Source organism: Hydra vulgaris, chromosome 09, assembly GCF_038396675.1.
Source record: "Hydra vulgaris chromosome 09, alternate assembly HydraT2T_AEP".
NCBI lineage: Eukaryota > Metazoa > Cnidaria > Hydrozoa > Anthoathecata > Hydridae > Hydra > Hydra vulgaris.
In genome coordinates this window covers 31,045,651-31,072,758 of record NC_088928.1, presented here as the reverse complement: position 1 = coordinate 31,072,758, position 27,108 = coordinate 31,045,651, and the positions used below count along the sequence as shown (strand labels likewise).

The window sequence follows — 27,108 nt, the reverse complement described above, 5'->3', positions numbered from 1 at the left end:
CAAAACACTGGAACGCTCTTTCACAGCAAGCAGTTGATTCACCATCTGTACATTTATTTAAAGAATTTTTATTATAACTTTCTTGACCAGCTGCTTTCTGCAGCTTAACTAGTTGTTCTTCTAAGTTTAATAATTTTCTTTTCCCGTTTACCGACCCTCCCGTTTATTAAGACCCCCCCCCCTCCGTTTATTCGGCAGGCAAGAGTAAAGACGGAGGAAATTTCAAAAATCTTGCCTTAGAAAACAAAAAACCCACCGTATTAAACTACAAAAAAACATACAACTACTTATTTATTTTTTTCACAAAATAAATAAGTAGAATCTATTTTCATGTGGGGACGAAAGAATTATCTTAATTTACTTGTATTAAAACAAAACTGAAACATTTAAAATTAAATAACTTTATCAATTCTAAGGCAAACGTCGCCTACAAACAAGTTATTATAGTACATTTCTTTCTCTAAAAAAATAGTAACATCTATATATACGTGTATACTATTAATTTTCAAGTGTTTTATTCTTTGACACCAACTTAAAATCATTTCTTGCGTTTTTTGGGCGAAGTTTTTCAAAAATAAACGAAGTATTTTTTTCCGTAATAAAATGTCACGTGACAAAACTCCCTAATACACTTTAACAAAAGAAAAGATTTTTAAAAAAGCTAAAAATTTTAAAAACATCAAAAAACTGTGTGGGGGTGAGAGTGCGGTGGGGTAAGGTAAGGTGATCAAATCTGATGATTTGAACTTGCCGCGCGGCAAATTCTTAACTTTTTGGAATGCCCAGCAACTTTCCTTCTACGTAATTTGATGCACCTGCAACTAAAACTGCCAATCGTTCCCCATCCCCTTCAATAATTTTTCCATCCCGATGAATTGTTAGAAAGTCCGGCTTGTTAAAGTCAGATTTGATGTTTTTCGCAATGTAAGGGTAACCCAGTGAAAAATAAAACCGCGCCCCACATGGGTTCCGCGTGGGTTCCGTGTGGGATTGATGGGATTTATGTGGGACGGATTTTCCCATGTGGTATCCGTATGGAAATTTGTCACCTTAAACCCATGTGGGTAATCCCACATGGGTTACATGTGGGAACCATATGGTATTTACACACATGGGAAATCCCACGTGGGTTTCCTGTGGGATTTGCATGGGAATTAATTTAAAAGCTGGAAACTAAAAAAAAAAATTTTAAATCAACATTGCATTGCGTTAAGTTTATATTGTGTGAAAATATTTTATATTAATAAAGAGAATGGCAAGCAAGTATGTAAGTACCACGAATAATTTTTATCTTTCTTTATAGAAATAAGATTAAGATTTGTGCAAATAGGCGTATTATTAGGATAATATAATAGTTATTTGAATATAGATCTTGAGTAAATTATTTGCAAAACAATTAACTGATGCAAGTTGAAATGTTGTCAAAAACCAATCTTGCATGCATGGGACACTGCAGTGTCCCACAGTGCCACAGAAAACTGAACCCAGAGGCTTTATTCTCAATAACACTGGAGTACCACAGTGTTATTGAGAATAAAGCCTCTGGGTTCAGTTTTCAAAGTAATATGATCTAAGTAATGTTTAAATAAAATAATATGCTTTAAAATGCATATAGTTATACATATAACTCCTGATAGTTAACTATATGTATAACAAGTTATACATATAATTTGTTATAAAAACTTATTTTTTAAGGTTATGCTTGAACAAATTAGTACCAATTAATTCAAATTCAAGATTTAGTTAAAGTTCAAGTTAATGTTCTTATTTATTCATTGTTTTTGTTAATTTTATATTTATTTGTTCAAATTTATCAGTTAGTACTATATTTTACTACAGTAAGAATGTTTATCATTGTTGAACGTGATTTTATTAGTAACTTAATTTTACTATCAACATATTTTGACAACACCCTTTATACTTTAAATGATGACAGCTTTACTTTTCTATTGATGTTAAATTTATTACGTTTCAATAACTCAGATTGAATTTTAACTGAATTATTGTAAGCTTTGTAAGGGTTTGTTGTATCTCAAATGGTGTTGTAAATAAAGTAAAAATAATATATATATATATATATATATATATATATATATATATATATATATGTATATATATATATATATATATATATATATATATATACATATTTATATATATATATATAATATATATATATATATATATATATATATATATATATACATATATATATATATATATATATATATATATATATATATATATATATATATATATATATATATATATATATATATATATAAATATAACATTAAAACAATAAAATTGATACAAAATTTCACTTTAAAACAAATACCATTAACATTGTGATGATAATAGCATTAGGAAACGAGTATTTATGTATTATTATTGTACTATAAATAAATAGTTTTTTAATTCATTTTATAAAATGGAGACTGACAACTAATAATTAGTGGAAATAAATACAAATTATAAAAATCATGTAAACTTCATTTATTATTACTAAATACTATATTAATGTTAGTCTACAAAGTTAAAATCAATTTAGAGCATTGTTATTAGTTCTTTTGCCATTCGCACTTCCACTTCTGTCTCAAATTTATAAAATAGGTGGTCAAAGCTTGCTCAATAGGTAGGTTCTCAGCATAACAATGCTTTTTTCTTACACTTTCTAAAGAGAAATATGGCAAATTGATTACTTATTTTACCTAAATTGTAGGGTCATCTATGCATAATGATGTCAGATGATGACCCGGTTTATTGAACAACTTCACCCTTTATCAAACTCAGTCAATTTTTTGCCAACTCCCATTGAAAATGATGTCAGTTTTTGTTATCGTATTATGATGGTATATCTGAATTGTTAATATAATATAAAAAATGCATATACCATCAATTTTTTTCGGGTTCAATTAAACATTTATTCTCAACAGTACTAAAAGTAAAAAAAAATAAGCATAAATTGTTCTTTCAGATAAGCAAGCTAATTTCTGAATTTAAATTGTTTTTCCTATGATCCTCTACAGTTTTAAGCAACAAAAGCAAGAAGTTTTTAGACCACATTGTTGGTGTAAATACCTGCTCATAGCTAGCATAAATTGTTTTACTTTTTTTTTCAATAAAATATTTTACTTTTTTTTTTAATTCAATTTTTTAATTGACATTATTTTGGTCTCAACATCTCCTCCCCATTGTCAATTATTGTTAAACTCACACTGCCCCTCTATCTACTGGCATCATTTATGGATGATCCCATAGCCTAAATACTATATATATATATATATATATATATATATATATATATATATATATATATATATATATATATATATATATATATATATATATATATATATATATATATTATTTTTACTTTATTTACAACACCATTTGAGATACAACAAACCCTTACAAAGCTTACAATAATTCAGTTAAAATTCAATCTGAGTTATTGAAACGTAATAAATTTAACATCAATAGAAAAGTAAAGCTGTCATCATTTAAAATGTAAATGTTGTCAAAATATGTTGTTAGTAAAATTTTGTTACTAATAAAATCACGTTCAACAATGATAAATATTCTTACTTTAGTGAGAATTAGTACTAGTTAACAAATTTGAACAAATAAATAAAAAATAGTGAAAAAACAATGAACAAATAACTTGAACTTGAACTAAATCTTGAATTTGAATTAATTGGTTCTAATTTGTTCAAGCATAACCTTAAAAAATAAGTTTATATAATAAATTTTATGTATAACTAGTTATACATATAGTTAACTATCAGGAGTTATATGTATAACTGCATGCATTTTAAAGCATTTTATTTAATTTATATATTACTTTAGATTGTATTACTTTGAATACTGGACCCAGAGACTTTATTCCCAATTACACTGTGGTACTCCAGATTAAAAATTTAAAAGTTTCTGTAAATATCCTGTTTTTGTTCCTAAATGTACTTCGTAAGTCCCTTAAGTTTTATGAACCTTATTATATATAAAGTTAAAAGTTTTGGAGCCTAAAAAAAGTTACAGAAACCTCCCTATCTCTCCCTTATTTTAATTTTTTTTTAAATAAAACAAAATTTGACTTTCAAACCTGCATTTCTTTGTGGGACACTGCAGTGTCCCATGCATGCATGCTTGGTTTTTGACAACATTAGAACTTGCATCAGTCAATTGTTTGCAGATAATATACTCAAGAACTATATTCAAATATCATATGAACATGTTAGAGAATGTTCATATGATATTTGAACATCACAAATTTAATAATATTGTTGTGATATGTTATATAAATAATTCCATAATAGATTATGATATGAAAATAAGATAGAATATGAAGGCAATGATCAAAGAATAAATTTACTTATAGAAATTTAGATGTTTGTTTATTAGTTTCAGAATATTATATTATGTGTGACCGCGGCCTTCTATAATAAAAGGCCTTGACATCGCGCAACAAAGTTGTTAAACTGAAGGCCAATTTCTAATACTTTGTTTACATTTTCATCTTTTAACATTAGACGAAAGTTTGTGTTCGCGCTTTTTTAATAAATCTTTAAAATGTGATTGGTTTATAAATTAGATAGCCCAACATCAAGACGATAACGTTGTAAGGTTCATAGCATTAACATTGTAAGGTAATAATATTGTCAAACTAACGATAAGTTTTTTTAATAATTAAAATGCCTTAAAAATGCCTTTAAAATGCTGTGTATCTATTTGCAAGTCGAACTATCTCAACTACAACAAAAATATCAATTTATTCAACTACAACTACAATATCAATTACAACTACAACAAAAATATCAATACTCAACTACGACAAAAACATCAATTTATAAATTCCCGAAGAATCTAGAGGAGAGAAAAAGATGCAGTGAAGCTATCCCAAGAAATGGTTTTATTGTTACAGACTATATAGCATTATGTCAACTGCATTGGCCAAATGAAGCACCTTTTGAAAGCAAATATGGGAAGCAACGACCTTTAAACCCACCATCTGTTTTTTAAAATATTCCGCCTAGTTGTTTAGCCACACCAGCAAGTAAAGTTAGAAAAAATGTAACTTCAAGCGGTTTTCGAAGCATTTTACCAGATGAGTTAAATGATTTTCTTAAAGAGGATGAACTTATATTTGACGATATTCAATCTTTGTTAAGTGATAATAACAATGTTATTGTTTTCCAGCTTAATAAAAAAAGTTTGCACATACAATCAAAAATGTACAAACTTGGTGTTCCATTATTTATTTTAGTAATTTTCAATGATTATTTATTTTTAGCTAACCATAATGGCATAACTTGTAATATTTCATATTTAGCTGTAAACAAATTAAAGTTAATAAAAACAAAATCAGCTTTATTTAAAGCAGTTAGATTTTTAAAAAATAAAGAAAGTTCGCTTCTGTCAAATATTCTATTCGAACACCTTAATGCTATGTGAAAAGTTAATGTTGGTGAAGTTTTATATACTTCAGATATTATATGTAGAGCATATGAGTATTTTGCTATGCGACGAAGTTTATATGATTGTTTGTGTATTGACTACAAGTTGCCAAGTATAAGGACTTTAACCCTGTTGAGATATATTGATAAAACTTTTTTTTTGCTTGAATCAACTTTTGTTGGTGTTTTTTATTGATGGTGATTTTTATTGTTACCATTTTTAGCAAAAAAAATTAAAAATACAGTTATCTTTCTAATATATAGATATATACTTTATTATGGTATTGCTTGTTATTGATACTATTTAATATTACATAAATATTCTTAATGAAATTTGAAATACGAAAAGCATGATTATCTTTTAACAGTTTTTTGGTTTTCTTTTTATATTTCCGTTTTTACTAGAGATTATTATTAGAAAACATAGACTGCCATTACACCCTACCTAATATAAAAATATATCAATATAAGTAAAAGTGAAAGTTTAATCGGCCTTCAGTTTTTACGGCATTTTGTGCGATGTCAAGGCCTGTTATTATAGAAGTCTACATCATTGAAAAAGTAGGTTTTTACATTTTTGTTTTTGTTTTTTTGTTTAACTACTTATCCTTATTGATCACTTTTTTTCAGGATTCTCCTCATGGGTTCAAGCTCATTACGCATAATATGTGTTCAATTACGCATAATACGTTAGTCATTGTAAGTAATAAATTATGAAATAATTATTTGTGAAATATTGTAGTCATTAATGACTTCAAACTGGCTAATAATTAAAATTGCTCGACTAATAAGGTTCCTTATTAAAATTGCTCTCTCTCTCTCTCTCTCTCTCTCTCTCTCTCTATCTCTCTCTCTCTCTCTCTCTCTCTCTCTCTCTGTCTCTCTCTCTCTCTCTCTCTCTCTCTGTCTCTGTCTCTCTCTCTGTCTCTCTCTCTGTCTCTCTCTCTCTTTCTACATATATATATATATATGTATAATATATATATATATATATATATATATATATATATATATATATATATATATATATATATATTTATATATATTTGTATTTATATTTTTTTTTTTTAGAAAATGCTTGAAGAAAGTTAGAAGATACTAAAAACCTTGGTATTATACAAGCCGAAGCGATTTAATTAATTCAATTGACAAAAAACGGCGTGTAAATCGCAAAAGAAAAAATAATATTTTTAATATTCGTTTTGGATGTATTGGTTAATAGCATTTATTTTTAAATAAATTCATTTTGCAACACGTTTTTTAATTTTATAAAATTTCGTCATAATAGTTTAAGGTAAATCCCACATAGGTTATAGGTGGAATCAATCAAAAATGCTACACGTTTTGAATACCAAATGGGATAAAGTAGCAAATACCAGATTAAGTTAAGCCTCTCTGAAAGCTTCGATGATTAATTTTAAATTACTATTTAAGTAATTTTTAAATTAAAAGAATTTTAAAAATTATCATAGAAGCATTCGGACTTTCATTTTTCTAGTATTGACTACTTTTATACCATTTGGATTAAAATATGTGGCATTTAAGATCTATAACATGTAGTATTTTCCACCTATATCCCATGTAGGATTTACCACATAAAACCCATGTGGGATTTACCATATGAAACCCACATGGGACAAAATAATAATCCCCATATGGGTTACATATGGTAAAAACCCACGCGTATCCCATATGGGATTTACCATATGGAATCCATGTGGGATTTACCATATGAAACCCACATGGGACAAAATAATAATCCCCACATGGGTTACATGTGGAAAAATTCCACGCGTATCCCATGTGCGCTTTTTCACTGGGAAGGTGATCAAATCTGATGATTTGAACTTGCCGCGCGGCAAATTCTTAACTTTTTTTCAAGCAGTAAAGTGGTTTAAAAAGTATGTTTTTAATAAGAACATAATTGAAAATTTTATATTTAAATTAAACCATTTTATTTAATTTATTATTTTTAAAAATGATTAAAAGTTAATACTATTTAATATTGATATAATAAGGAAATTTAGATTTTACCACGCCTCCGTTAAAAATTCTAAAGTGTGCAACAACGACAGAATTTAGATTACCATCAAAATAGTATACTCCTATATTTTTTGGCTTAACTTTTAGATTAGGGATCGTCCTTAAATTACGCAAGGCTAAATTTCACTAATGATCAAAACAAAATAGATCAAAATTTTCCCTCATAGAGCCATAAGTTAAATAAAATAGCTCATTAAGTTTAATGAAAATCGCCACCTAAAAGAACTTGAGATCTCCTTTTCCAAAAATAAATTTAGTCTTGCGTAATTTATGGACGGCCTTAAGCGTTTTATAGTCTATAGTTTTTAATGGTCTAAAACAGCGGTTCTCAATCTTTACATTACCGCAACCCTTTTAATACAACCCCTATGATATAGCGACCCCAAATGTAAAACTATTTACGCTCATAGGCCTAAGTAATTGTACTTTTGCTATTGTTATAATATAAAATTCTATATCGCAATATAAATTTCCGCATATACAGGAATTATTTTCATTGTGAAAAACTGAACATTAGGGTGTTCCGTAAAATTTTTTTTGAAAGTATGAGCTCCCTGGTAATTTTCCCATTTGACTTGATAAGATATAACCATTATTCAAATTTCAGGTCAATACCTGCTGATTTGACATTGCCACCAGCCTTTTAAAGTTATCATGAATTATTAAAGTTTAATCTTATTCATGAATTTGGGATAATAATGCAGAACATTAATTAATTTTTTTAATTGATTACAACTATGAATCTAAACATAAAAATTGCTACTAGAACACAATGATATAATTAATTGATTTAGACCTTTATGCAAAACAAAAAATAAATGTTTGAGATTTAAGTAATTACTAGTTTATGAAATGAGTAACAAAACAAAGTTATAGAAAACTTTAATTTCCTTATTATTTGTGTATAACTAATCAATTGGAAACAATGTTACAGATATTAAATTAAAATGTTTCTATATTAGATTCAAATTCACTAAAACATATTTAGACTTGGAAAAGATAAAATTTACAAAAGAAAAATTATAATAAAATAAAAACTGTATAAATTGTAAAAATATGTATTTCCATTATAAAAGAAAATGTTAGTAACTGATGTTCCAATAAGTCCAACAGAGTTATATTCATGCATTCCCAGTGAAAAAGCGCACATGGGATACGCGTGGATTTTTTCCATACGTAACCCATGTGGGGATTATTATTTTGTCCCATGTGGGTTTCATATGGTAAATCCCACATGGATTCCATATGGTAAATCCCATATGGGATACGCGTGGGTTTTTACCATATGTAACCCATATGGGGATTATTATTTTGTCCCATGTGGGTTTCATATGGTAAATCCCACATGGGTTTTATGTGGTAAATCCTACATGGGATATAGGTGGAAAATACTACATGTTATAGATCTTAAATGCCACATATTTTAATCCAAATCGTATAAAAGTAGTCAATACTAGACAAATGAAAGTCCGAATGCTTCTATGATTTTTAAAAATCTTTTAATTTAAAAATAACTTAAATAGTAATTTAAAATTAATCATCGAAGCTTTCAGAGAGGCTTAACTTAATCTGGTATTTGCTACTTTATCCCATTTGGTATTCAAAATGTGCAGCATTTTTGATCTTTTACATGTGATGTTTTCCACCTATAACCTATGTGGGATTTACCTTAAACTATTATGACGAAATTTTATAAAATTAAAAAACGTGTTGCAAAATGAATTTATTTTAAAATAAATGCTATTAATCAATACATCCAAAATGAATATTAAAAATATTATTTTTTCTTTTGCGATTTACACGCCGTTTTTTGTCGATTGAATTAATTAAATCGCTTCGGCTTGCATAATACCAAGGTTTTTAGTATCTTCTAACTTTCTTCAAACATTTTCTAAAAAAAAAAATACAAATACAAATATATATAAATATATATATATATATATATATATATATATATATATATATATATATATATATATATATATTTATATATTTATATACATAGAGAGAGAGAGAGAGAGAGGGAGAGAGAGAGAGAGAGAGAGAGAGAGAGAGAGAGAGAGAGAGAGAGAGAAAGAGAGCAATTTTAATAAGGAACCTTATTAGTCGAGCAATTTTAATTATTAGCCAGGTTGAAGTCATTAATGACTACAATATTTCACAAATAATTATTTCCTAATTTATTACTTACAATGACTAACGTATTATGGGTAATTGAACACATATTATGCGTAATGAGCTTGAACCCATGAGGAGAATCCTGAAAAAAAGTGATCAATTAGGATGAGTAGTTAAACAAAAAAACAAAAACAAAAATGTAAAAACCTACTTTTACAATGATGTAGACGTTGGGTGCAATAGCCACTGGATGCAAAAGTATCTTTACTTTTTCGTCACACACACGGCCTTCTATAATAACAGGCCTTGACATCGCGCAAAATGCTGTAAAAACTGAAGGCCGATTAAACTTTTACTTTTACTTATATTGATATATTTTTATATTAGGTAGGGTGTAATGGTTTCTAATAATAATCTCTAGTAAAGACGGAAATATAAAAAGAAACCATAAATTGTTAAAGATAATCATATTTTCGTATTTCAAATTTCATTAAGAATATTTATGTAATATTAAATAGTATCAATAACAGGCAGAACCATAACAAAGTATATATATATATATATTAGAAAGATAACTGTATTTTTAATTTTTTTTTCTAAAAATGGTAACAATAAAAATCACCAACATGCGCTATTGCATTGCTAGTATCTAGCGTAAGCTGTTTTTCACGCTTACCTGTAGGTTTCATAAAATTTGACAGTTCAACAATATCTCGTAGCAGTTGTAACTGTTGATCACCAACTGAGTGGATATCTCCGCATAATTCATTTCTAAACCGAATGCCAGCACCAGGTGCTTTGACATTAACAACATTTGAAAAAAAATTATTTTTTCAATAAATACAGCAGTACCTTCAAATGCTATATTTTCAATCTCTGGATGCGTTCTTAATGCAGCTACTGTTTCTTCACAAAAAACAGACAAACAAAACTTTACAGATTTTCTCTCTATTGGTTTTGGATAAACTGATTTAGCTGTAAGTTTAGAGAGTTTAAAAAGACTATTACACTCAGTTTTATATAAAGTTTCTAAATCACTCCACTTAGCCAAAGCCAGTTCTTTATTGTTCAAAAATTGAAGTTCGCCAGTCTTTTTTGTCAACCAATTGTTTTGTATAGATTTTAAGAGATGCACATAATCATACAATAAATATATACCTGATGTTGTTAACCATGGTTTACTATCAACTGTTTTAAACATTCCAAAAAATCTTTGATTTACACGGTTACCATCAATAATTATTACCAGTGTCTTACTATTTTCAATATTATTTATCGTATCAACAATTTGTTGACATTGAGCAAACTGAAATTCAGAGGAAAGATTTGCAACAGGTTGAGCTCTACATATAAATTCTGGACCTCCAAAAAGACATTTAATCATAAATGGTAAAATTGTTTTAGCTAACTTTTCAGGGTAGTTTACTGCTTGACCAAACAAAGCACCTCTTTGGTAAAGTAATGAAGCTTTGACATAGACCTTATCAATTAGTAGTATGAAAGTTATTTTCAATGGATTTAAATTCATAAAAATACTATTTATGAAACTTAGGTCCTCCATTGAGCTTATTTTTGAAGTCAATCATGTTAAAGTCCTTATGCAAACAATCATCTAAACTTCGTCGCATAGCAAAATACTCATATGCTCTACATATAATATCTGAAGTATATAAAACTTTACCAACACTAACTTTTCTCATAGCATTAAGGTGTTCGAATAGAATATTTGACTGAAGCGAACTTTCTTTATTTTTTAAAAATCTAACTGCTTCAAATAAAAGTGATTTTGTTTTTATTAACTTTAATTTGTTTAAAGCTAAAGATGAAATATTACAAGTTGTGCCATTATGGTTAGCTACAAATGAATAATCATTGAAAATTACTAAAATAAATAATGGAACACCAAGTTTGTACATTTTTGATTGTATGTGCAAATTTTTTTTATTAAGCTGGAAAACAATAACATTGTTATTATCACTTAACAAAGATTGAATATCGTCAAATATAAGTTCATCCTCTTTTAGAAAATCAATTAACTTATCTGGTAAAATTCTTCGAAAACCGCTTGAAGTTACAGTTTTTCTAACTTTACTTGCTGGTGTGGCTAAACAACTAGGCAGAATATTTTTAATAACAGATGGTGGGTTTAAAGGTCGTTGCTTCCCATATTTGCTTTCAAAAGTTGCTTCATTTGGCCAATGCAGTTGACATACTGCTGTATAGTCTGTAACAATAAAACCAGTTCTTGGGATAGCTTCACTACATCTTTTTCTCTCTAGATTCTTCGGGAATTTATAAATTGATATTTTTGTTGTGGTTGAGTATTGATAATTTTGTTGTAGTTGTAATTAATATTGTAGTTGTAGTTGTATAAATTGTATAAGAGATACACAGCATTTTAAAGGCATTTTAATTATTAAAAAAACTTATAGTTAGTTTGACAATATTATTACCTTCAAAACCAATCAAATTTTAAAGATTTATTAAAAAAGCGTGAACACAAACTTTCGTCTAATGTTATAAGATGAAAATGTTAACACAGTATTAGGAATTGGCCTTCAGTTTAACAACTTTGTTGTGCAATGTCAAGGCCTGTTATTATAGACCGCGGTCACACATAATATAATATTCTGAAACTAATAAACAAACATCTAAATTTCTATAAGTAAATTTATTCTTTGATGATTGCCTTTATATCTTATCTTATTTTCATATCATAATCTATTATGGTATTATTTATATAACATGTCACAACAATATTATTAAATTTGTGATATTCAAATATCATATGAACATTCTCTAACATGTTCATATGATATTTGAATATAGTTCTTGAGTATATTATCTGCAAACAATTGACTGATGCAAGTTCAAATGTTGTCAAAAACTAACCATGCATGCATGGGACACTGCAGTGTCCCACAAAAAAATGCTGGTTTGAAAGTCAAATTTTCTTTAATAAAAAAAAATTATAAAATAGGGGGGAAATAGGGAGGTTTCTGTCTAAATACTATATATATATATATATATATATATATATATATATATACATATATATATATATATATATATATATATATATATATATACATATATATATACATATACATAGACATATACATAGTATTTAGGCTATGGGATCATCCATAAATGATGCCAGTAGATAGAAGGGCAGTGTGAGTTTAACAATAATTGACAATGGGGAGGGGATGTTGAAACCAAAATAATGTCAATTAAAAAATTGAATTAAAAAAAAAAGTAAAATATTTTATTTAAAAAAAAAGTAAAACAATTTATGCTAGCTATAAGCAGGTTTTAGAGGTATTTACACCAATAGTGTGGTCTAAAAACTTTTTGCTTTTGTTGCTTAAAACTGTAGAGGATCATAGGAAAAACAATTTTAATTCAGAAATTAGCTTACTTATTTGAAAGAACAATTTATGTTTGTTTTTTTTACTTTTAGTACTGTTGAGAATAAATGTATAATTGAACCAGAAAAAAATTGATGGTATATGCATTTTTTATATTATATTAACAATTCAGATACACCATCATAATATGATAACAAAAACTGACATCATTTTCAATGGGAGATGGCAAAAAATTGACTGAGTTTAATAAAGGGTGAAGGTGTTCAATAAACCGGGTCATTATCTGACATCATTATGCATAGATGACCTTATAATTTAGGTAAAATAAGTAATTAATTTGCCATTTTTCTCTTTATAAAGTGTAAGAAAAAGACATTGTTATGCTGAGAACCTACCTATTAAGCAAGCTTTGACCACCTATTTTATAAATTTGAGAGACAGAAGTGGAAGTGCGAATCGCAAAAGAACTAATAACAATGCTCTAAATTGATTTTAACTTTGTAGACTAACATTAATATAGTATTTGGAAATAATAAATGAAGTTTACATGATTTTTATAATTTGTATTTATTTCCATTAATTATCAGTTATCAGTCTCTATTTTATAAAATGAATTAAAAAACAATTTATTTATAGTATAATAATAATACATAAATACTAGTTTCCTAATGCTATTATCATCACAATGTTAATGTTATTCGTTTTAAAGTGAAATTTTGTATCGATTTGATTGTTTTAATATTATATATATATATATATATATATATATATATATATATATATATATATATATATATATATATATATATATATATATATATATATATATATATATATATGTATATATATATATGTATGTATATATAAATATATATATATATATTTTCTTTTTACTTTATTTACAACACCATTTGATATACTACAAACCCTTACAAAGCTTACAATAATTCAGTTAAAATTCAATCTGAGTTATTGAAACGTAATAAATTTAACATCAATAGAAAAGTAAAGCTGTCATCATTTAAAATGTAAAGGGTGTTGTCAAAATATGTTGAAAGCAAAATTAAGTTACTAATAAAATCACGTTCAACAATGATTAATATTCTCACTGTAGTAATAATTAGTACTAACTCATAAATTTGAACAAATAAATATAAAATTAACAAAACCAATGAATAAATAAGAACTTTAACTTGAACTTGAACTAAATCTTGAATTTGAATTAATTGGTACTAATTTGTTCAAGCATAACCTTAAAAAATAAGTTTTTATAACAATTTATATGTATAACTAGTTATACATATAGTTAACTATCAGGAGTTATATGTATAACTCTATGCATTTTAAAGCATATTATTTTATTTAAACATTACTTTAGATCAAATTACTTTGAAAACTGGACCCAGAGACTTTATTCCCAATTACACTGTGGTACTCCAGATTAAAAATTGAAAAGTTTCTGTAAATATCCTGTTTTTGTTCCTCAATGTACCTCGTAAGTCCCTTAAGTCTTAAGGACCTTATTATATCTAAAGTTAAAAGTTTTGGAGCATAAAAAAAGTTACAGAAACCCATCTCCATCCTATTTTTTTCTTTTTTTAATAAAGATAATTGGGAATTCTTTGACTTTCAAACCTGCATTTCTTTGTGCATTTCTTTATGCATGCAAGATTGGTTTTTGACAACATTGCAACTTGCATCAGTTAATTGTTTGCAAATAATTTACTCAAGATCTATATTCAAATAACTATTATATCATCCTAATAATACGTCTATTTGCACAAATCTTAATCTTATTTCTATAAAGAAACATAAACATTATTCGTGGTACTTACATACTTGCTTGCCATTCTCTATGTAATATAAAATATTTTCACACAATATAAACGTAACGCATTGCTATGTCGATTTAAAAAATTTTTTTAGTTTATTTTTAAAAAGTTTATTTTAGTTTCCGGCTTTCAAATTAATTCCCATGCAAATCCCACAGGAAACCCACGTGGGATTTCCCATGTGTGTAAATACCATATGGTTCCCACATGTAACCCATATGGGATTACCCACATGGGTTTAAGGTGACACGTTTCCATACGGATACCACATGGGAAAATCCGTCCCACGTAAATCCCATCAATCCCACACGGAACCCACGCGTAACCCATGTGGGACGCGGTTTTATTTTTCACTGGGTTTACATACATATTTATTAAAAAGAGTTCTACTTTTTCATCAACATTGATGATTTATGAAACTTTGGTATATTCCTTCTATTCTGTTCCACTACTTAGAAAAGGCACTGCTTTTGATTTTCATCCCGTGTTAGACTTTGATTAAAGTTAGTAACTAGTTTAACTGATCTTTCCGCTAAATCGTTGACAACTTTTAGGTCCTTTAATATCCCAGATATGTAGTTAAATTCATAATTTTTTGACCATTCATTGGGGTATAGTGAAAGCCACTTAGTATTTACTTTCAAAAGATCAAAAAGAAGCCTGGATTTTTTCAATTAGAGAGCTCTTTTTCACGTTTTGATTCATCTGTGGCATTACTGGCACTCCAGTTTCCGTATTTTCATCGTTTATTTTTTTTCAGAATTGTTGAAGCAATTTTCTTTTTTTCATGGGTAAACACAGATCCTGAAAAGAGGGCAAGGGGTGTAACTTCTTCACTTAGGTACCATAGGTGTCTTGTTTGAGCTATCAAAGCTGCTTCTGCTACTCCTGGGTCAATTTTTTTAAACATTTTCATGTTCTTCCAAAACTGTAGGTTGTTGATAGGAACATCTAAGGCGTTTGAAGATGCCAACCAAACTTTTACATAGAATAAGCTTGTAAATAGGCAAAAGCGATGGAGTTTCTGAATCATATTTTTATCATAACTTAAGTACTCACTGAATTTATACATTTTAGCTGCATACAGAATGTTTGCCATCCGTCTAAAGTGATGGAAAGCTCCTGGCTTAAGCCATTGTTCTCCCTTTTTCGCATTTTTCTCACCAAGGAGTAACAACGTGACATAAATGCATTCCCTATTTTCATCTCTTATAAGTGTATGTTTTTGGAGGGACAGTTGAAGAAAATTAATCATATCTTTTTTTGTGGATTTCAACGAACGTTCATTTACGTCCAACAATTTAAAATTGTCATACTTTTGAGGGATTGTGTCCCAAGAGTTCTTTAATTTAAAAAATTCTTTATTGGTCGGGCCTGTCGTTGGGCCAAACAGGTGTTTCCATACGGACGACAAAATAATCTCAAAGATATGGTGGCGAAATGATAAATAAAACAGCTTAGAATTCAACTTTTTTTCTAGAATGACAGAAGCTCCATTTTTCCATCCTAAGTTGAAAGCTGTGGTATCAAATACCATACCGATGATAGATTTGTTTAACTCCCAGTCTTTAATGAGATCAAAACTTGTCTCTGCTTGGACTAATCCTGTCCCATTCATGATTTTTGGAATGCCCAGCAACTTTCCTTCTACGTAATTTGGTGCACCTGCAACTAAAACTGCCAATCGTTCTCCATCCCCTTCAATAATTTTTCCATCCCGATGAATTGTTAGAAAGTCCGGCTTGTTAAAGTCAGATTTGATGTTTTTCGCAATGTCTTGGCAATTATATTTACTGGCATTATAGGAACTTGTGTTTGATAGTGTAACACTACTACAGGAAGCACTTTCTTCCTTCGCAATAGCTCCCAAAAATTCTGTTCTTTGTCCCAAGGACAAGTTCAGCCTATCAGCGGTTTGGCAAATGTTTGGATTCAAGAATGGATTTTTTGGCAATAGTAGCTGAACCTTATTTTCAGTATCGGTTGTTTGATTATTTTTCAAGGTTTTTCTTTGATCACTTTGCACTTTTTTCACTAGTGTTTCACTGATGCTTGCTTCACTTGAGGATGAATCACAATCTTGATTTGCTTCACTTTCTGACGAACTTAAATGTTTAATATTTGAATTCTTTAGGCCTTTTTTTACCAATGTTGTCCTCTCTTGCTCTGTTTTGGTTCGTTCCTCTTTCATTTTTAGTTTCTTTGCGTATTGATTATCTGGTGTTCCCAGTTTTACTCTTTTGTTATCTTTGATCGCGATTAAAAACTTAATGTCTTCACTTTTTTGTTTATCGTTCCGTAGTCTGTCTTTCCGAATGGTTTCTTCAGCGTTAATGTGGGCAATGAAAAAATAGCTTTCAAGCATTGCTACAAAATTATTTTGTTTAGTTTCATTAGATTTTTGGCCTCTTCTTTTTTGAACGTACCTGTATTCATCGTGCAATTTAGTTATTTTTTCTTTGATTTTATCTTTTTTTTGGGTTTCAATACCGGTCTTATGCCAGACTTTTAGAATTGCTTCACATATTGCATCAGCAACAATTGAATTTGATTTTATTGATTTCTCAGTTTTAAATTCACAGTTCTTAAGGTGAAAAAATAATTTCAAAGAATCCTCATAAGTAGGAATAATTGTTTGGCTCAGAGCATCAACAGAATTTCCGATCAACCAAATATTTTGTGACTGTTGTCTTCTTTTCGATATTGTTGATTCAGCCATGTCTAAAGCAATCACAAATCATATACTAACAATAAAGTTAAATATATATATACGTTTTATTCATTTATATTATAATATTTATATTATATATATAAATTGTATTCATATTAGGTGGTTGTTTAAACTATTTGAGATAAAGCTAAACCCATCCAAAGGAAATAAACGTCACATCAAACCCATTTTTGGATTCAACAACGTAAAAGTATTTGCTAACAAAAGGTTGCCAACTATGATTTAAAAGGATACATCAAAACCTGAACAATGTAATAAAACACCCACACTTAACAACAGTAAACTTGTCAATGGAGTGTAGCACGAGGGGATTGAGTTGAGATGTCGATTCATGTTATAACACGATTTTGCCACATACAATCCTGTTAATTACTATACAATTCACAAACAATATAATATATATATTCAACTTACCATTAATTCTGTTGATATACATGTTTGTTTAGTGTTTACCAACTTAAAATGTATGATATAAAAAATTACATTAAATATAGGCTTTTATATGGTAAAAAACCATAAAAATACATAAATTCTATTAATTCTAGCACACACAACCTTAAACGTTAATTCAGGCTTAAAAAAATTTAACAATATGTTTATATAAACAATAGAAATGGAAAAATTGGCAGGGAGCAGAATAAATTGAAAAAAAAATTTTTTCCATTGAATTACGGAACGCCCTACTGAACATAGCTAAAGTTTTATGTTTAATGACAAAACAATATGTAACTACATTTTGTTCAAAATAGATTTCTAATTGTAATTAAATTACAAGTAAATGAATTTTATCTTTATGACTTGCATTTATATTTACTTTTCTATATCACGTATTCACCATATTCATGTTGCATACTTATGAGAAAATTTGAAAAGCATAAAGTATTATGGATAACAGTCTCATTTACAATACACTGCAAATGACTACATTCCTACAATATTCTTGCGACAGTATGTGCACAAAATGTCAATGTCAGTGCAAAGGTTGAGCTTGTTTTTGCTTCACCAGATCAGAAATTCTTGGGGCAGTCTTTGCAAGAGCACAACGAAGGGCATCTCTGCATTAAGTCTATTTCGGTATTTAGACTTGATAACTAACAGGCTGGAAAACCCTGTTTCGCAAAGATATGTTGCTGGAAATGGAAGAAGAAGGCGCAACACAATCTCAGACAGAACAGGATATGGTTGCAAACACTTGATCCAAAACTGTGTAACTGACATTAAAGAGAAATCATTTTTCGCTGCATAGCTATTTATGAGTTCAATAAACTCTTCCTGCGATGTCTCAGAAACATCTTCAACTTTAACTGTGAATGGATTTCTGGCAAGTGCAAACGGGATGTTAGGTAGATTTGGAAAGTATGATGAAATTTCGTCCGCAAGCATGTGCAAATGTTCTTTCACAGAAATTATCATTGTACTCCGTTTGTCAGGCTCAATGCCATCTTCCTCATAGAAAGCAGATAAGGTTGGCATCATGTAAATTTTATTTTCATTCAACTTTGTTTGCCAAAGCTGAAGTTTCATTTGAAAAGATCGGATTTTTTCAGACAAATCAAGGCATGTTGCATTTGGTCCTTGCAGTGATAAATTTAACTCATTCAAGATGGTAAATATGTCAACAAGTTAGGCTATTTTCAGTAATTCACTTTCATCGCTATAAAGTGCTTCAAATTGCGGTTTTGCTTTCTGATTAAAAAACTGTTTTAGTTCATTACGAAGATCAAAAACACGCTTTAGAACTCTCGTCTCCTCTCGACAACCATCTCATTTCAGTCTAAAATAGCTAAACATTGTTGGTCGCATCCAACTCATTACAAAGTTTTGAAAATAGTCGACTATTTAAAGCACTCGCTTTCACAAAATTGACAGAACCAATGACGCTCTTCATTACTTCTTGTAACTTTTGTGGCAGTGTTTTCGTTGCTAATATTTGTTGATAAATCATGCAGTGAGTTCCAATGACGTTTGGTGACTCATTCTGTACCAAAAGTTGAAATCCAGACCGACATCCTAGCATACTTGGAGCACCATCTATGCAGACACCACAAATATATTCCCAAGAGATATTATAATTTTTCAGAAATGAACAAACTTTGTCAAATACATCACGTGCAGTAGTAGTAGTTTCAAGAGATTTGCAAAAGAGAAACTCATCTTTAAAATCGCCATCATTTACATACCTCACGTAAACCAGTAATTATGAACAACTTGCAACGTCTGTGGATTCATCAAGTTGGATGCTAAATATTGGAAGTGGAGCAGATTTAATTTCCTGAAATATCTGATCAATAATATCAGCAGACATATTCTCCTGTGAACAGTATCATTAGACAAGGAAATTGCATTCAGTTTAGTAACATATTCGGTTCCAATCATAACTCTAACAATGTCTTTGGCCGCTGGCAACAGCAACTTTTCGGCAATGTTGTGAGGTTTCATAGCTATGGCGATTCTGAGAGATACTAAATAAGAAGCTTCAACAGCCGATATGTTTTGTTTATGATACTTGCCACTAGAGTCAATTCTGGCTTTCTTGACTCCCTCAGCTTTACATCTAAAATACTGGATGTCCTTATCGGCACAGCTCAGATGATTGCTATCAAAATGACGTTTCAGTTTGTTCGGCTTCATAGATTCGGCTGATAGAACTTCATGAAAAATAACGCACTTTCTCAATTCCTGCCGTAACCATTGAAGTAAAACCATACCGTAAAAAATTGTCATTATATTTTCTTTTCTTAACGTTCTTTTCTTCGAGATCCATTTTCATGGGGTTTTCTATAATGCAAATATTAGCTTCTATAACAGACAAAAAATTTTAAAAAAATGATGTGTTACTAATTAGACATGACAGTGTTTTTCAATTACACTGCGCCACGACGTACGTTAATCTTCACCATAGAATAGATGACATGCCCACCAAGAAATTGATATACATAGATCGTGAATTTTTAACACTTTTATTGAAACCTCTCTTATGATTCTCCATCCCCTCAAGAATTCTGTCATATTTATATTTTGAACAATCGGGTCTAGTTATATGTAGATCTCTTAATTATTTTCTTTCAACTATGATTGCATTAATTAGCCTCCTCATGATTATATTATTCAGTATTAGCCATTTCAATCAGTCCAATTAAGTTTGTCGAGTGATTATTTTCGACAAGTAGGGGAGAACGGGGTGAGATAGGACAAAAAAATTTGCTTGCGTGCTGCGCTTTAAATTTTCCACAAAAACCATACAAATTGGTTTAAAACTGTAGTCCAATGAATTGTCATGTTAAACTATTGCAAAACCCATTATTTAACCATCAAATTAAGTTCAAGGGCTTGGTTTTTTAAAGTGACACTGTTTGTCCCATGTCACCCCATGTTGGGATGAAATGGGACAGTGGTTGGGGTGAAATGGGACAAAAATAGAAACAAATAATTTTAAGCATTATTTTATTGTTTATTCTACTCCTTATAAAACATAACAATACACAAAATTTATTTATGTTTAACAAAAATAAAATGCCATTCTAAATGCATTTGTAACTTTGTTCAACAGGTTGATTGATGTTTAAATTGAGTCAAAATTACGTTGATGTCTGAGGGGGTAATTTTTTTTCTTTTTCTTATCTTTATCTTCTTTTTTTCTTTTACATTCTGATAAACTTTCGGCTAGTTAATTTCTTGTTGGTGTGTCAGTCAATACCAGAGACCTAGAACATTTTCTTTTTGCACTTTTTTTCTTTGCCACCCTTTCACCCGCTTTTGGAAATGGCCTTATATCTTCTGCTGTCCAATGGTAGACAGAAGTGCTGATTTGCTGTTTCTTTTCATTAATAACTTCAGATACAATACACAGTGATGTGGGGATTGTTTGTTTGTCGGAATTGTCATTTGCTGGAATTGGTCGATCAGATACATAAGAACATAAAAAGTCGACATCACTGAAAACATATGGATCGTACGGGAAAATGCCAGCTGCTTTATAACCATTTTGAATGTTTTGGGAAGTAAAGGCTCTCGTATAAGCTATTCCTAAATTTTCAGAAATGTCATATATCGTCATAGGAGTATTTGGATGTGCCTTTAACTATGAATCACATGCTGAATTGTAAAATTTCTTTAATGGCCCAAATACTGATCTGTCAAGTGGTTGGAGTTTGTGGCTGCAATGGGGTGGCAATTTCAAGAGCACAACATTGCTTTCCTTAGTTTTATCCAGCAGTTCAATCGATATATGAGTTTGTGGTTGTCCATTATTAAAAGTAATGGATGATCCTTGCTAGGATGTCCATACTCCACAAAATGATCAAACCATTTCAAACAAATTTCTGTATTTATCCATCCACTAGAATTAGCATCACCTTTTGTACCTGTTAGTGCATCTTTAAGCATATGGCTACGAAAGTGGACACGAGGAAATATCAAAAACAGCGGAATAAAATTTCCAAGAGCATTAATGCAACCCACCATTGTAAGTAGGGTTCCCTTTTCAGCAGAAGTTACCTGTCCTACTTGTTTTACTCCTTTACCAGCAATCACTTTCACTGGCTTATGAACAGTTGTCAGACCTGTTTCATCAATATTGTAAATGCAATCAGCAGAAAAGTTATAGCACTTCTGCACACTGTCAAGGTTTTTGAAGAAAGTATCTATATTTGTGCGATTGAAACTAGTTGTTCGACTGAGGCTAGTAGCTTCTGGCGTACGAATAGATAATTTTGTACGATTTAAGAATAAAAAAACCATTCAGTTCCAACTGTTTTACTCTTTTTCCAGTTTTCTGGTATTTTAATGTCATTTTTAATTGCATATTGATATGAAAGTTGCTTTGTTTCTCTAACATCAAGTCCATAATGCATATTAGAGGCAAGACGAAGATATATTAAAAGTTCATCTTCTTGTGTCTTATTAAAAATATATTTATGTTGTTCATCAAAGTATAAGTTACTGTAAGAAGTTTCTTTATTAACCTTTATTTTCCGCTGTAAACTTGATTTTGAAAATGTTTACTCTTATACAGCTGCTCGTAGTGATAAACTGCCAGATTCGACAGCCATCACAGCAGCTTTTATTGTATGAGCATCAGGCTTTAGCCGACTTGTCACTCGTTTGTACTTTCTTAGCATCTGAAAAATTATTCACATATTACTCACTCCATTATTAAAAAAAATTATGTTCTTTTTAATTGCATTAGCCTAAATCCAGATTAGGCTATAAATTTTAAATCTATTTTAATGAAAATAAAACAGTATCACAACCCTATAAAACTTATAATGTCCCATCTCACCCCATGTCCCAATCGCCATTCGACCCCTGGCAGGGGTTGCGACCCACAGGTTGAAAACCACTAGTCTAAGATCATCTTATTCTGCCATTTGTATTGTGTTGCGTACAAACAACAGTACGCTCTCGCGGAAATTGTGGACATAAAATTTCACACTAAGTGTAGAGGACGTAATTGGCACAATTTTGATGAGTTATTATTTCATAAAAAGCTAGTCGAGTGTAAATTCTATAAAAACTAAAAGATTGCACACAGGGTTGTTACGACATAATATGTCTGGCAGATCTGTCGACATATTTTTAGACATTTTCTGCCGACATAAAATATGTCCCACATATTTTCTATAGACATATTTTGACATAGCTTTATGTCTTAATTAATTTCTGCTGACATAAAATATGCCAGACATATTTTCTATTGACATATTTTGACATAATTTTATGTCTGACATATTATTTTATTTCAATCTAACAAATTTATTGCGCATTTCAGCGCATTTCAATCTAACAAATTTATTGCGCAATAAATTTGTTAGATTGAAATAAAATAATAGTTCAGACATAAAATTATGTCAAAATATGTCAATAGAAAATATGTCTGACATATTCTATGTCAGCAGAAGTTAATTCAGACATAAATTTATGTCAAAATATGTCCATAGAAAATATGTCTGACATATTTTATGTCAGCAGAAAATAATTCAGACATAAAAATATGTCAAAATAATTAATTTAAAGAGTAAAGTGAAAATAGTCTAACAAATTTGTTGTTTTATAAAGATCTTTTTCTGCCCTTTTTAGCGATGCATCATTTGATAGTAGTGACTAATATTGACTAGTATTGATGCATCATTTGATATTATTGATTAGTATCGATTAGAATTGGCGATTTCCTTTATAAGAACCTAAAAACCATCTCAAGCTGAGTATTTATTACTGAAATTGGTTTTTATTAGTATGACTAAACTTAAAATTATTCTTTTGATTAAAATAATAATAGAAAAAAAAACATTATCAGTTATTTTTAATTAATAGTTGATCTTGAAAAAGGTTTCATTACGAAAAATTGAATTCAAAAGATTCTAATAATTTATAACTAATTACGAATAATATACTTATAGTTATAATAGTTATGATACATTTATCATTAAAAAAAACTGACAATTGCATTATAATTGCACAGTTAACTGCCATAAACTTGCATAAAATGTTTTGAGTGAAATATATATTTTAATAATTATTTATTTTGTTTTCCTTACGATTTAAAGTCAAAAATGGAGAATAATTTATTAAATGAACAAGTGAAAACTCAATTTGAAATAAATAAAGAAGGAGGAAAATGTAAAATGTGCAAAAAATTTTACGAAGGCAAATTAAGTAACCTCAAAGATCATCTTCTTCGAAAACACAAAGAAAAAGCCGACGAAATTGAATTAGTTGAAGCTACCCCAGCTACAAGGCATCGAAATGACGATGAAATTCAATTAATTAAACAAATCAAGCTAGAAGTTGATGTCAATCAATTAATTAGAGAAATGATTCGATTAATGATGCGCCGTAACTTTTCTTTAGCATCAGCTGATGAAATCGGACAAATGTCTTTAGTAAAAAATGCACTCAAAAAATTCAATACTTTTATAAATCGTCACAGCATGAAACGCTACATTGAACATGCATGTGAAAATATTTTTTCGCTAATAAGAGAAGAAACTGAAAATGTTCTTATGTCGTTGATGTTTGATAGTGCGTCGCGATATGGATGAAACGTGTTTGGAGTTAGTTGCAGATTTATCAAGGACGGGGAAATAGTTGACAGAACCTTAGGCATAATTACTCAAGAAGGTCGACAGTTTGGCGAAATTTTGGCTGCTCAATTGGAAAATGTGATTGGAAAAATTGGAAAATGTCTACACAATTTGCACAAATCAGGGAAAGAATATGATGAAGGCTTCAAATATTCTCCGAAATGCGCAAGATCAAATGAAAGTAATCCTTGAAATTTATGGTGACGAATTTATAGATTTCGAAGACGAAGAAATTGATATTGGCGCTTTAGAGAATGAAGAAGGGAATTATAGTGAAGCTCACAAAGTTTGCGTTGAAAAATCGGTACGATTGTTCTGTTCAGCCATGTTTTGTGGCGCACATGTGTGTCAGCTAGCTGCCAAGGACGTAACGTCAATGTTTGAAGATGCATTGAATAATATAAGAAAGGTTGCTATTGAATCCAAAAAAGCAGCATATATTCAAACATATAAAAATCTAAAAAAGCCTCGTATAGACATTGCACCTTGTTGGGATTCCACTTTTTTGATGACAAAAGATTTTCATACCAACGCAGAATCATATCAAAGGATAAGACACGACAAGTTAAAGTTAAATGATGCATCATAGAGCTTGATAGATGAATATTTCAACGCATTTTTACCAATACATTCGACCATGATGGATTTTCAATCACCAAAATTATCAATGAGTGAATTCTTTGTTCGATGGATTCAAATAAAAATAGAAATCGGGGACGTTCCAGCAAGTGATTTGGGATTAAAATTGTTACTGACCAACGCAATTAATACAAGTTTTTTTTTAATGTGAAGCATTTATTGGTGCTATAGTTCTGGATCCTAGATTTTGCTTTACATCGGGTCATCAACTTTTTAATACAGAACTGTTGAATAAAGGAATCACACAGTTGATCAAAATCCATCAAAAACTTTGCACTCGACAAGAACAGTCAAATTCTTCATCCACAGAAGAATCCATACAATTAAATGCGTCATATTCATCAAATACTTTTGAAGAGATACTTCCGATGAACTCAGAAGATGTTGAAGCTGAAACAGTACGCCGTTTCATTGAATATACTGGAGGAGGAACAAGGCAAGGTATTGTTAATGCGTCTTCAGAATCAGATGAAGATATTCGTCAACTAATTTTAAAATGGGCTCTTAATGAAGCGCGAGTGACATTAGACGTTGAATTCAACATTCTTGCTTACTGAAAGAAAAATCAAAAAACAAAATGGGATTGGCTCTATGAAATTTCGCAAGTAGTTTACGGTGCAGCGTTCTCCAGCGTAAAAGTTGAACGTGATTTCTCTGGATTCGCTTTGGTATAAACCAAAGCCATCTACGTACTCGCATTTCAAATGATTTCTTAAACTCTATCATGGTGGTAAAAAACAATCTGGATTTAATTGATAAAATAAAATTCGTTTAAAAAACTTGTTTATTTATTTAAAAAACAATTCTCTTTTTTTTTTAGTCAAACAACTGTTTTTCTACAAGGTCTCTTAATTTGCAATAGAATCTTTTGAGATTCAATTTTGTCTCCATAGAATCTTTTGAGATTTCGTTTTTCATTATGAAAACTTTTGAGGAATTGTCAATTGAATCTGTCATTTTGAAAAGAACAAAAGTCCAAAACTTTTAACAATTAGTTAATAAATTTAAATTAAAAATTTCTGTATGATTTATATTTTTTTATAAAAAATAAAAGTTACATAAGTTATATACATTCTTGATTTATCTACTTTTATGTTTAATTTTTTTAGTAGTGTAGAAATTATTTTATTAAAAACCATGTTTTGTTAATTTTTAGTAGTTTAAGTAAATGGACTTGTGCCCTTTTCAAAATGACAGGTTCAATTATTTTATTGTTAAATAAATCATAACTATTATAACTATAAAAATATTATTCGCAACTAGTTATAAATTATTACCGGTTAGTCTTCTTAATATGAATTTAATGAGCTGAATATTAAATTTTTGCGAAATATTTCAAATTCTTCAGCTTAAATTTAATTTGGCACGAAATTTTTGAAATTATGTGATCCGTTTTTTTCATAAAATCTTTTAATTCAATTTTTCAAAATAAAATCTTTTTCAAGATCAACTATTAATTAAAAATAACTGAAACAGTGTTTTTTTTATTATTATTTTATTCAAAAAAATAATTTTAAGTTTATTCATACTAATAAAAACCACTTTCAGTAATAACAACTCAGCTTAAGATGGCTTTTACATTCTTATAATGGAAATTGGCAATATTATTCAATACTAATCCATAGGGATGGCACTTATACTTACTTTTTTTTTTACTTACTCGAGTAAGTTAATTTTTATCAAAAAGTAAATTACATAAGTAATTTAAAACGTTTTATGTAAATTTACATTTCCGTATAAGTAACTTATTTTTTTGAAACGACTTTCACTTTTTAAAGTAAGATTCTTTACTTTCAAAAAAAAGTTATGTAAAAGAAGATTACATCAAAAAGTAATTTA

The 27,108-nt window shown here is 29.2% G+C and overlaps 2 long non-coding RNA genes and 1 pseudogene across 2 annotated transcripts; 1 reads left to right on the top strand and 2 right to left on the bottom strand.

Annotated features, from left to right (window-relative positions):
• Positions 1-983: 983 nt before the first annotated feature.
• Positions 984-6,707, top strand: LOC136084708 (uncharacterized). Its single transcript, XR_010640798.1, has 3 exons — positions 984-1,267; positions 6,084-6,152; positions 6,525-6,707. It is a non-coding gene; the product is annotated as an uncharacterized LOC136084708 (long non-coding RNA).
• Positions 6,708-9,204: 2,497 nt separating this feature from the next.
• LOC136084707 (uncharacterized) lies at positions 9,205-14,914 on the bottom strand. Its single transcript, XR_010640797.1, has 4 exons — positions 14,821-14,914; positions 9,826-12,250; positions 9,688-9,756; positions 9,205-9,387 (listed from the first exon to the last, which is right to left on the bottom strand). It is a non-coding gene; the product is annotated as an uncharacterized LOC136084707 (long non-coding RNA).
• Positions 14,915-18,518: 3,604 nt separating this feature from the next.
• LOC136085399 (protein FAM200A-like) lies at positions 18,519-21,605 on the bottom strand (annotated as a pseudogene).
• Positions 21,606-27,108: the final 5,503 nt, after the last annotated feature.